The sequence below is a fragment of the Mirounga leonina genome, unplaced genomic scaffold (genome assembly GCF_011800145.1).
Source record: "Mirounga leonina isolate KUSES-001 unplaced genomic scaffold, KU_Mleo_1.0 Mir_418, whole genome shotgun sequence".
Taxonomy (NCBI): Eukaryota; Metazoa; Chordata; class Mammalia; order Carnivora; family Phocidae; genus Mirounga; species Mirounga leonina.
In genome coordinates, this window is record NW_023270739.1 from 31,851,145 (window position 1) to 31,864,736 (window position 13,592).

General features: G+C 37.1%; 1 pseudogene; it reads right to left on the reverse strand.

Annotated features, from left to right (window-relative positions):
• Window positions 1-568: 568 nt before the first annotated feature.
• Window positions 569-1,281, reverse strand: LOC117998553 (annotated as a pseudogene).
• Between the last annotated feature and the right edge of the window lie 12,311 nt (window positions 1,282-13,592).

Consider the following 13,592-nt stretch of genomic DNA (forward strand, 5'->3'; position numbering starts at 1 on the left):
GAGATCAAAGAAAAGAATAGCAGCAACTCTCTGAACAGAAAAGCGACCACTTTCTGGAAGGTAGGATGTGCGTGCAGAGAAGTGAATCCAAGGTGATATTCGGGAGGATAGACGGCGGGGGTGGGAGCCTCCCTCAGCCACTACTGGCAAGTGATAGAGCAGCAGAGCACAAAATCAGAACTTTTAGAAGTCAGCTCTGGTGAGGGACATTGCTCCAGTGACTAAGTGGGGGGTGGAACCCTCACTGCAACAGTGTGGTCTGAGGACCCTCGGGGTCATAGAAAGACCAGCTTCTTTCCCATGATTCTTTAGTCTTTCAAAGTTAATTTTTTTTTACTTTTTTTTTGAAATTTTCTTTTTCCCTTTTTCAACCAACATCTTATCAATCCCCCCCCTTTTTTTTTACAAGAATCATCTCTGTTTTATTTATTCTACAGAGTAATGATTTAAATTGAATACACTTGGGCACAGTAAATATTTGACATGAAAAGTAGTTGTTATCAGAAGAGGCATCAGAAAAATAGCAACTCATCTGACACATAATCACCAGAAAATATTTTTCTGTCCAATCACTTAAGTGTTACAAATCCTGAGAATGTTATACACTGAACAAACTAGGTACTACTTATAATTAAATCTTGCTTGCAAATCATCTGTTAAAAAAACACCTTGAGGTACAAATCACCTATGTATTAAACATGTCTTTTACATTTTACAAAGAATTTAAACAAAAATATCAAACAAAGTTAACTGGCTCTTAAAACAACTATTAGGCTCAAGGACACACTGTTCCACAATTTCCCGTAAGTTGGGGTTTTCCATTGCAGCTGCCACTCCCTCTTTGTCATTTATTTGCTTGTTGATGTCTTCCTCTGTTGAGTGGGTTCCTTCAGAAATGTAGATTTCCAACTTATGTTTAAACGGTAAATACTGCTAAAGTTTTACTCTTAAGCACAGCCCAATAAGGGTTGCAAAGAGCAGTGAGATACTATTGGCATGAACCTGATAGTAACCAAATAGTCTTCTTCATTTATCTCCTGAACCTCCACACTACTTTCTGTTACCACTTCCAGTTCTTTGAAAGTATTGGGCTTCTCTGGGTCCCGGATAGTTCGAATCAAATAACACCAAATGCTGTCCTGGGTAAAATTAGTTACCATAAACCTCTAGCGCTTTTTCATCCATGATCCAGGGCTGCCAGGCACCTCCCCACTCAAAGAGGCCGGAGAGCCACAGGACTCTGCTTAGCGTCCAGGAGAGCAGCCCGGACACCCGCCCCATCCTCACACTCTGCCATCCCTGGCAACTGTCCCATCTGAGCCACCATCTCTCAGCAGTGGGCCTCGTGATTTATCAACATCCTGGTCTTCAAATGCAATCCCTTTTTAAAAAATCTTTTTTATTTTACATTTTTAGAGTCATATTCTATCCCTTCATAGTAGTTAACCTTATTTATGGTATAAGTTGTTCTCTCTTTAAAATTGTGGGATATAGTTTCTTCTAACAGACCAAAATATACCCTAAATCTCTAGTGTATGGCTTTGTTCTAGTCTCCTGCCTCATTACATTCTCTCCTTTATTTTTTTTAATCCTCTTCTTTCTTTTTTCAAGGTTTCATTATTTACAAGGGTACCCAAACTAGGTGCTCAGAGTTCTTCTTATATTATCAACTTCTTGTATTATCAATTCCTTTTATAAAATCTTTTATAATTTTCATCTTTACAGTCATATTCCATCTCTTCATCATATTTACCCTTATTTTTGTACATATATAAGTTTTTCTTTCTTTAAAATTTTGGGAGGCACTTTCTTCTAACAGACCAAAATATGCCCAAAATCTAGGGTGTGGCACTGATATATGCACCAGCCTGATCATATTTGATCATATTCTGTTTTTTTCTTTTTTTTTCTTTTTTCTTTCTTTCCCTTTCTTTTCCCTCAGTCTCTTCTGATTTGTTTAGTGTATATTTTTCTGGGGTCATTGTTACCCTGTTAGCATTTTGTTCTCTCATTCATCTATTCTCTGGACAAAATGACAAGATGGAAAAAATCACTTCAAAAAAAAGAACAAGAGGCAGTACCGACTGCCAGGGACCTAATCAATACTGACATTAGAAAAATGTTAGAACTAGAGTTCAGAATGACGATTTTAAAGATACTAGCTGGGCTCGCAAAAAGCATGGAAGATAGTAGAAAAACCCTTTCTGGAGAAATAAAAGAACTAAAATCTAACCAAGTCGAAATCAAAAAGGCTATTAATGAGGTACAATAAAAAATGGAGGCTCTAACTGCTAGGATAAATGAGGCAGAAGAGAGAATTAGTGATATACAACCCAAATGACGGAGAATAAAGAAGCTGAGAAGAAGAGAGATAAACAACTCCTGGATCACGAGGGCAGAATTCGAGAGATAAGTGATTCCATAAAATGAAACAATATTAGAATAATTGGGATCCCAGAAGAAGAAGAAAGAGAGAGAGGGGCAGAAGGTATATTGGAACAAATTATAGCAGAGAACTTCCCTAATTTGGGGAAGGAAACAGGCATCAAAATCCAGGAGGCACAGAGAACCCCCCTCAAAATCAATAAAAATAGGTCAACATCCCAACATCTAATAATAAAACTTATGAGTCTCAGTGAAAAAGAGAAAATTCTGAAAGCAGCACAGGAGAAGAGGTCTGTAACCTACAATGGTAGAAGCATTAGAGTGGCAACAGACCTATCCACAGATATCTGTCAGGCCAGAAAGGACTGGTATGATATATTCAGAGCACTAAATGAGAAAAATATGCAGCCAAGTATACTATATATACTATATATACTATATCCAGCTAGGCTGTCATTGAAAAAAGGAGGAGAGAGAAAAAATTTCCCTTTTCCTTTGGGCTCTTAAAATTTCTGATGAATTTAATTCCCTATCACTTGCTTTATGGGTTATTGATGATCATATACTCACCTTTCAGATCTGATATTAAACATTACTGCACTAATACTGACCTTATTTTTTTCAAATTTGACTCACTCTGTTCCCTTGAACTATGCCTGCTGTGACCCCTCACTCCAGCCTGATGAATAAAGATCAGACAATTTTTAAAGACAGGGAATAGAGAGTTTTGAATATGAGTACATTTCTAGATATAAAGTATGTCTATTAAATTACTCTTCTCACAGTTTTTGAACATACTGGTTTAAGCATTAATACTGAAAATCAAAGTTAAATATTTACCTCAAGCAGTAAAATGCATGTTTTAAAAAATAACTTTGCAAGAGTTTGAAAACTTGAGAATTATTCTAATAGATCTGATCTAAGACGACGTAAATATGACAAAGGTATTCTACATATTTATTCATTAATGTAGAACTTGAGCAAAAAAGATATTAAAACTGAAAAATAGGTACAAAACTTTCAAAAAGAGCATTCAAATCAGTGTTTTAGCTATGCTGAGCAGAGCAAGATAGACCTATACCCTCTTACTTTTCAAATTATTTTGTATTTTTACCACCAAATGTTTCATATTCCTGAATAGAAAAAATAATCACATAAGTCATTTCAGGATTTCCTTAATATAAAATAAGAATTTTGTACCAAGCAGAAACAGAAGCAGTTTAAAGTAAAATCATGCATATCAACAATATAATTTTTCTATAAAATATAAAACTATCCATATTTTGCAAGTAATATGTATAATGTGAGAAAACCTACCCTGATTCTATTTTTCAAAATATCAATCTCTTAAATTATTTTATGTTTCTCCCAAGAAAAACCTACAGTATTTTATAATACTTTAAACTTTACTCAAGCATTGACTGAATTTGGAAAATATTCTAAATATACTATGGATACATAATTGGGCCTATAGTCAAAAGATGAAGAGTTGATAGGAAACAGTTTAGGGAATGTTATATTTCAGCCATCTTTGTAATTAGTACTAATAGATTTAGTTTGACCTAATCACATGACTATTCATATTAAGCATGTTCATTATGTCTAACTCAGAATCAATGATTTTGACAGAATCATCAAAACGTTATGGCTGGCCAAAGCAATCTTGAGAAAGAACAACAAAGCTGGAGGTATCACAATCCCAGATTTCAAGATAAACTACAAAGCTATAGTAATAAAAACAGTATGGTACTGGCACAAAAATAGACACATAGACTATTGAAATATTATAACAGAGAAGACAAGAACATACAATGGGGAAAAGATAGTCTTTTCAATAAATGGTGGTGGGAAAAGTGGACAGCAACATGCAAAAGAATGAAACTGGACCACTTTCTCATACCATACACAAAAACAAGCTGAAAATGGATTAAAGACCTAAATGTGAGTCCTGAAACCATAAAGTCCTAAAAGAAAACAGAGGCAGCAACATATTTGTGGATATGTCTCCTGATGCAAGGGGGAAAAAAAAGCAAAATAAACTATTGGGACTACTCTAAGAAGTTTTCGCACAGCAAAAGAAACTATCAACAAAAAAAGGCAATCTACTGAATGGGAGAAGATATTTACAAATGATATATCCAATAAAATGTTAATATCCAAAATATAGAAAGAACTTCTACAACTCAATACCAAGGTGAAAAAAATCCAATTAAAAATGGGCAGAGGATCTGAGTGGACATTTTTCCAGAGAAGACATACAGATGGCTAACAGATGCATGAAAAGATGTTCAATGTCACTAACCATCAGGGAAATGCAAATCTAAACCACAATGAGATCATCTCACACCTGTCAGAATGGCTAGAGTCAAAAAGACGAGAAATAACAAGTGTGGGTGAGGATGTGGAGTAAAGGAACCCTTGTGCACTGTTGGTGAGAATGGAAATTGGTATAGCCACTGTGGAAAACAGTATAGAAGTTCCCCAAATTAAAAATACAAATACTATACAATCCAGTAATTTCACTACTGGGTATTTACCCAAAGAAAATGAAAACAGTAATTCAAGAAGATATATGCACCTTTATGTTTATTGAACGTTATTTACAATAACCAAGATATGAAAGCGACCCATATGTCCATTGACAGATGAATGAATAAGAAAAGGTGGTGTATACACACAGACAGACACACACAATGGGATATTATTCAGCCATAAAAAAGATGAGATGTTGCCATTTGTGAAAAATATCAAAGATAAAAAGCATTGATTTCACTTAAATGCAAAATCTAAAACACAAAACAAACAAAAAGCAGAAACAGACCCATAAAAACTGTTTTTTGCCAGAGGGGACAAAATGGGTAAAGGAGAATGGGAGACACAGGCTCATAGTTATGGAATGAGTAAGTCATGGGGATAAGAGGTATATCACAGGGAATATTATCAATGGTATTGTAATGGCATTTTTTCTTTTCTTTTCTTTTTTTTTTTTTAAGATTTTATTTGACAGAGAGAGAGACAGCGAGAGAGGGAACACAAACAGGGGGAGTGGGAGAGTGAGAAGTAGGCTTCCTGCAGAGTAGGGAGCCTGATGTGGGGCTCGATCCCAGGACCCTGGGATCATGACCTGAGCTGAAGGCAGACGCTTAACGACTGAGCCACCCAGGTGCCCCTGTAATGGCATTTAATGATGACAGATGGTAGCTATAATTGTGAGCATAGCATAACATATAGACTTGTTGAATCACTATGTTCTACACCTGAAATTAACATAACATTGTGTATCAACTATACCTCAGTAAAAATTTTTTAAAGAGTATAAAAGATTAATATGAAATTATTTAGTCTAAACCTGGCAGAAACATGGTATTTCATAAATGTGACTCTTTATCAGGACATAAGGCAAATTATCATTTATTGCACCCCCATGTCTCAATTTCTTTCAGTAGATATCAACTATATAGTGAAAACAGTCCACAAAATCAGATGTGTAAAATATAACTTTATAACTGCAATTAATTCTATTCTTGAGATCCCAATTCTATGGATGTCAAAAATGCTCAATTCTACCAATTAATGGTAAATAAATTACTTCTGTTTTAAATTAAGTCTCTTAGAATTCTACCTCCCACACATACCATCACCAAATAAACACAGACATGGGTCTCCTTAATTTCTCTGAGTTATCTAAATCCTAGGACGGAGTTATATATCATCCCAGCATTAGAAGGGAGACATCTGGTCTTCATGTCACTTTCTGACTACTCTGGTCTGCATCAAAATGTAGTTCATCTCCATCTGGCCCTCACTATTTCCATTGCCTTTACTGACCCCGTTCATGTCCCCATACCAGGTTTTAATTGTCAGAATTAAACAGTCTGCATCCTCTTTGTCCCAACTAAAATTCCTTTTATAGTACCTCGATGCTCCCAACAATTCAGAAACTTTGGTGGGGAGTGGGTACTCAGGAACATTGGTTATCTTGCCACACTAATCTGGGAGTCCATAACTTTGTATGGTTGACCTCATACTCATCTAATAATCTCCTGGATGCCATTTTGGATAATGGGTTTCCCATAAGGCTTACCACTTTTTGTATTACACTGTGGGAAGCCAAGCAATTAGTCTATTCTCCTCATATCTTGGGGTTTACTTCAGCTCCTCCAATCTTTGGGCTTAGTAAAAAAACATGGGATGGGCACTTCTCAAAGGACCATTGTTTCTAAGATCTAGTCACATTCCTTTGCGATCTTTGTTCCCATATTCTCATCAGCCTAAACCTCAGTTTCCTACTCTAAAATACCAACTTTTGGCTTAAATTCTAACAGGCTCTAGCTACTCATATTTGAATGAAAGCTTCCAGCAGTGAAAAGGAAATAAATGTACTTTTGTCTCAAGCATGAGTTTCTTGAAACTGAAAGTTCATAAGTTTACAACTATTCAGGATGGTGTGAAGTATTTGACTCCTTGTTTTGTTTTGTTCTTTTGTTTTACTCTTACCCTGTCTGTCCTGGGGATACAGTTTGTAGAAACCCCTCTCTGTTGCTTCAGAGGCTGAGTCCATTAGAAAGGAGTGGAAAAATATGGTTTCAATGTCAGAACTTTGCCCAGGGCACTTGCCACTGCTGAAGAATTTAGACAAGAGTGTGGGTCTTTAATACCCCACTTTCTTGTGCTTTTTGTCTCTGTGGTTCTGTCCACATGGTCACCTAGGCAAGTCCTTCCCTTTAAGTTTGTATTTTAAACTATCAAATCCAAACTATCCTAAGCTCACGCCTCTTCCCTGAAGTGTTTGCAATCAAATATGGCCTCTTCTTCACTAGAAATTATTAGGGCATCATATCTGTACCAGTGTCACAAACTGGAAAAGTCCTTTTATATTGGACTTTTTTGGGGGGTGGGAGTGGTATATGTCTTCCTTTCTTAGTAATATTTGAAGTTCCTTAAATGTCTTTATTGTGACTGAGTCTAGTATCACTAATAAATAAAGTGTCTTACTTTAGTTAATACTTATAATCATACATTTTAAATATATTTAAATATATTTAAATACATTTAAATACATTTTTATATATACCTGAATGAGATGCTGCATCAGTTTACTTCACAAATTAATCAAATCATTTAGCTTTTTCCAGAGCCTGTTAAAATATATAACCTATATTTCAATACAGTTCTGGAAATAAGAATTCAAAGGTCAAGGGGTTAGTAGGGCCATTCTTTCTCTGAAATGTGTAAGGGAGAACTCCTTCCTTTCCTAGCTTCTGATGATGGCCATCCATCCTTAGACTTGCTGGGTTTGCAACTACTTTACTCCAGTCTCTGCCTCTATTGTCAGATGGCTTTCTCCTGGTCTTTTTTGTCTTCACTTGGCCATTTTCTCCTTTGTGTGTGTGTCCATGTCCAAATTTCTCTCTTTTTGTAAGGACAATGGTCATATTGAGTCAGAGCCTACCCTACTGACCTCATCTTAATTTGACTATATCTGCAAATACCCTATTTCCAAATAAGGCCATACTCCACAGGTAAGATGGGATTGGATGTCAACATATATTTTTTTGGGAGGGAAGCACGATTTAACCTGTAACAACAGTTAATAATGCTTGGCACGCAGTAACGATTCAAAATATATTTGAAAAATGGAAAAACAATGGTCTACATATGAAGTATTTTCATAGATTAAACAGTACCTAGTCTATACATGCCAGCTTAACAACAACATGTAGCAGTGTGATCCTTACATTTAATCAAATGATCCATTTGAATTTAAATAAGTCTCCCTCTGTATTACTGCCTAGTTCTTTTTCTCCCCGAAACAGTCCTTCATTTTTATTTTAAAGCTTTTGATCTGAAGCTAACTGCTATTGTGACTTTCCTGTTAAAGGCCCCAGTCAAATCCATTTAATCAGTAATAGAATTGGGCCCATTAATCTATTTCATTACAAATCATAGAGAAAAATCAAACCCAAAAGAAATAAAAAATGATGTTGTACAATACATTCACTTGCCTCTCTTAACCTAAGCCCTTGGGTCAGCTATTCAATTTCATTGCAAATGAATTTAAGATAATTCTTATTTATCAACCTTACAATATGTCTAGATAGTTGTTGAAGCATCTCTATGAAATATGCCACTATATTGACATAAAAATATTAAAAACCTAGCTGTGAAAACTGAAATATCACTGCACCACATAAATGATATGTGTGGTTATTGATAATGATATAAAATTTCAAGGGTGAGTCATTAATACTGCAGACCAAATGATATATGATTTGTTATCACAATCAGAACTGCTTTCAACAAAAGAGTGAATTATTAGAATATTATCACATTCCCACTACAAAACACTAAACTCCCACAATATTAAATTTTATCCAATTGTATCACTTATATTTGGTATTACTATTGAGATGCCATCCAAAATGCTTTATAGCCACTGCAAGATATCCATAATGGCATTTACAACATAGCAATGCATGAGAAAGCAGCACAAAGATAATGTTTGATATAAATAATTTTGAAAGCATTTTCATCTGCAAGTATAATATAAACCTTAAACAAAATCCACAAATAAAGTATCTTGGATTTTCACATTAATGCTGTACCTTAGTGAAAACAATATATTAGCCAAGAGTGAAAATGGAGGAATTACACATAAACACACTTTATAACAACTCTGTTTTTTTTCATACTACAATACAAAAATAATAAGAGACTGAAAGATCTCTAAACATTTCATTCCACAAAGTATATATTGTTCATAACCATTATAAAATTTGAAACCCTAGTGATAAAAACAACTGAAATCTTTTGTTGTGTGAAGAAGTGACTTGCTTCCGCCCCTTGCCTGTCCCCTATCTCCAGGTCCAGTACCTGTTGGCACACTTGCCTCTGTACCTACTGGGTATAAATTATCACTTTTCATCAGTATGGCTCTTTGAAATATTTACCTTATAAAATAAAGCCATCACCTAAAAATCAACCAGTATATATTTTTTTGTTTATTTATTTTCCTAAGCAATACTATGTTCTAATGATGGCTTGGGTGTTTATTACATGTTAACATCATATAGCTTATTCTGAGTCTAAGTTACCTCATATGTAAAATTAATCACTTGTGCAGTAGTATTGAAATATTAGAAAGCAGCCTACAAAAGGCTAGCATATAGTACAGAATGAATGAACAACAGCCCCCTTCTTAGCCACTTCTAGTGCAAACAGCATTTCACAGAAAATTGCCTATTTGCACTGAATGACTCTATTGAAAATGAATAACATCCATTCTCTTGTCAGCCCAAGGGGTTCCTGAACACAACTCTTACTCAACTCCAGTTTGTACCCTTTTCTTTTCCCACAATGATTCTTCCATATTTTGTCAACCCCCATATGTCTTCAACCGATCCTCAAGTGATGTGTTCATATTCCATTTTTCTAATAAAACTGGGCATGCACATTCCACCTCAAAATTCCACCTATATATTTATCCATCTTCATTTGCTTTCTTCAGAAAAGTAATTGGCTATACTAGAATCCCTCTGCTCAGAATGCCCTTCCTTTAATATCTATACAGCTAAATTCTCATCACATTCAAATTTTTGTGCAAATGTCATCTTTTCAATGAGGTCTACCTCTATTTAAAATTCAAACCCCTAACTCAGTCATTCAAAAGTCTTCATGCTTTTCTCTTCTTATATTCTATTTGTTTCATACTGTATATTATCCACAAACTAACTACATAGTTTACTTATTCAATAGGTTTAACATTAGTCTTGCTAAGAAAAAGTGAGCTCTTCCACAAAAGAGGGATCCTTCTACATTTGTTCAGTAAAGAGTCCTGGGCACATAGTTTATATTCAGTAATATTCACCAGATAAAAGAAAGAATGCATTTCTCTCAGGCTACTCAATCTTTTCTGTAACCTTTGAGGAAAAAAACACAACATTTTTATGGTATAAAAATCTTAAAATAGAGAAAATGTATATTTGTTAAAAAAAAAGTATTTCAGAACTAATACAAATATATTTGTCTTAAAACTGTAAATGAACTCAGTTGAACTTTTTAAAACCGGAGAGAGGTAGGGGAGGGAGATGGGAAGAGAGAGAGAGAGATTGAGATTTCACTTTGGAGATTAAAAAAGCAAAACCCAAATCCATAAAACAAAAACCTACCAAACCAAGTGGTTCAGAGATTAAAAAGAAAATAAGTGCAATATTTTATAATATTATTTAAAACAAACAGAAGGGGTCAGGGATTTATAAAATAGAGTCAAATTTGAGCAGATTGAGGACTAGGAGGTCCCAATACTTGACTTCCGCACAAATAAAATAAACAACCACAGACTGATGAAAATGGCTTTGGGAAACTCTGGACTATAACAAGCATCAGCAGTAATTTTTTGAATCTCAAACCTGCGAATGGCCACACAGAAAAGCATAGGAAGCATTTTACATGTGTCATCCCATTCCTTGGTCCAGAGTAGCTCAATGCCAAGAAGGATCCTCTAAGAGGGATTTTACCCCATGGGGGGAAAGGAGACCAGTAGAATCCCCAGCAAGCCTCACTGCATGAACACTTGAAGCCTTTGCTACTAAGGAACTTCACAGTCTTTATCAACACTGAACCCAGCTGACAGTACTACAGAGCCCCTGCTGGTATGTCTCCTACAGGGCTGGAGCTGTTGCTGCATGAGACCTGCCCCCAGGTGCCCTATGTCCCACTCCACTATCAAGTAGCCATCTGTGAGAGGACAGCTGCTGCTGCTGCTGCAATGCACTCAGCCCCCAGGTCTGAAATTTTCACTTTCACTGGCCATTACCAGGCTAATCTTCCGCTCCTCTACACCCCATGCTTGTTCCTAAGTCAAGGCTTTGTTCTACAATCACGAGGCTGCATTGCTGCAGCACTGTGCCCCAGTCTGAGTTCTAACTAGTGGCTATGATGTTAGATTACCAAGGCTGCACTGCTGCTCTCTGTGTCCTGTCCCCTAGGGCCAGAGTTCAGACTTTGACACACCATCTCCAGGGGGTGCTGCTCTTACACCATGACCACTGGGCCCAATCCATGCTGCACCCTCTCATCTCAGAGCTAACTGCTGCTCTTCTTCCCTGCAGGGCCTCACTTACTGCATTGAGCCCCATAGGCTGAGAACCTAGTTCCACAGGAGATCTGCACACTCTCACACTTCAGACCCCGGCAGTAGTGCATCTGGGCCCCCAAACTGAGAAGCTTTGGCATTCTCTGTGTGCTTAATTAGATCCTGACTCTGCTGCTAATCTGAGTGCAAGCATGCCATATCTGGTACCAAGAAAAATTGCCTTGGTTAGACTTCCTCCCAAAGGAAGAAAGAACAGGAGGATACCAGGAGCCTTCACTCTGAGGACTTCAGGAGTAGTCATCAATGCGACCCACAGGACTTCCCAATCCTTGACCACAGAAGATTCCGTCTTTGTTGATGTTGACCTCAACTAATGGAGGTGCACAGATTTAACCACTGTGTCCTCCCAGGAATTAAGATGCAGCACTTCACACAACTGGCACCCTCACAGCCACCTTTAGGTAAACATCTTTCCCCATTGAAGACAGTGTGAAAAGACTAGAAGAGGTGACACATCCTCAAATGCACAGACATCAATGCAAAACAATTAGAAACATGAAATAAAAACAAGGAAACATGATACAGCCAAGCCACACAATTTCTCAATAACTAAATACTAAAAAAGGGCAACCTGTTGCCTGAAAAAGAATTCAAAATAATTACAGAACTTCATTGAAATTCAAGAGAACATAAACAACTCAATAAACAGGAAAACAAAGCATGAGCAAAAAGAGAAGTTCAATAAACATATAGAAATCATTAAAAAAAAAACAAATTCTGGATCTGAAGAATGCAATAAATGAAATTAAAAATAAAATAGAGAACTTCAAAAGCAGGCTTAATCAGGAAAAAGAGAGAAGCTCCAAAATTGAAGCTAGATCTCCTGATATTATCCAGTCAGAGGAGACAAATGAAAAGGAAGAGGAACGGGTTCCAGTTCAAGATGGCAACATTGGAGGCTCCTGAAATCACCTCCTCCAAGGACACACTGAATCTGCAGCTACGTATGGAACAATTACCTCTGAAAGAAATCCAAACTAGCTGAGCCTCTGCTATACATCAGATGAATAAGAAAAACCTATATTGAAATGGTTAGGAAAGGCTGAGACACATACTTAGGAGGAAATATATAACTCCCAACTTCTTCTTGAGCAGTGAAAGATTTGGATCCCACATCTGATTCCCCAACTTTTAAGATTCCCATTTGAGAGATGAACCTTTAAACATCTAACTCTGAAAGCCAATGTGGAGTGTGTCCATGAAACCATAATGCTACACTGAGAGCCAGGAGGACGAGAGGAAACTGCGTCCTGAGTACCTGCCCTTAAAGAGACAACATAAGAAATAGCCCTCAGGAGAAAAGATAAAAGCAGTGGTTTGAAAAATGACTGAGGTATAAAGGAGGGAGGTTTGTTTACTAATCCCAGAGCATGTGCTGGAGGGGACTGTTGGGAGACATCTCCAGGAACAAAAGAGCTAACTAGTGCGATTTCCCATACCTGCCCATGAGCTGAGATACACAGCCACCAGTGGAAACCAGCTCAGTGCCAACACTCTTAACGAAACTTGCAAACAGCATTACCCAAACCTGTCTACTTCTACTTACTTGCCGCCTTCTAACTCAGTGGGACTACTAGGAGTTTTCAGTGGCTGAAGGTCAACTCCCAAAGTGGACCTTGCTGGTACCACTTACCTGCCCCATTATCTCCTGCAAATTCATCCACACTAGCACTTCAAAAGTAGTTTTCTAAAGGAGTTCCAGGTAGCCTCCCAAAGCAGATCTGCACAACATTGTTAACACTGGGAATCCATGCATTATCCTGTGGAACTGCCCCTACCAGTACTTTTTGGCCAGAGCCAATCTGAAAGAATGCCACAGCCTGGCAGTATTCAAACAACCATGACAGGCCAGTCAAGCAATCTAAAGTAACTCCTGACCTAGGGAAATGAGAAGGTAACCACACATCTGAAACAACTATCACTGCAGCAGTGGACTGGAGGCAGACATCTGGTCTGACAGCAGACCCGTCCCGCCCATGAAAGCTTTTCAGGGAACAAGGCAAGAAAAGTGCCCTACAGTTTGGTGCTCCTGCATCATTGGCAAATGCCTGGC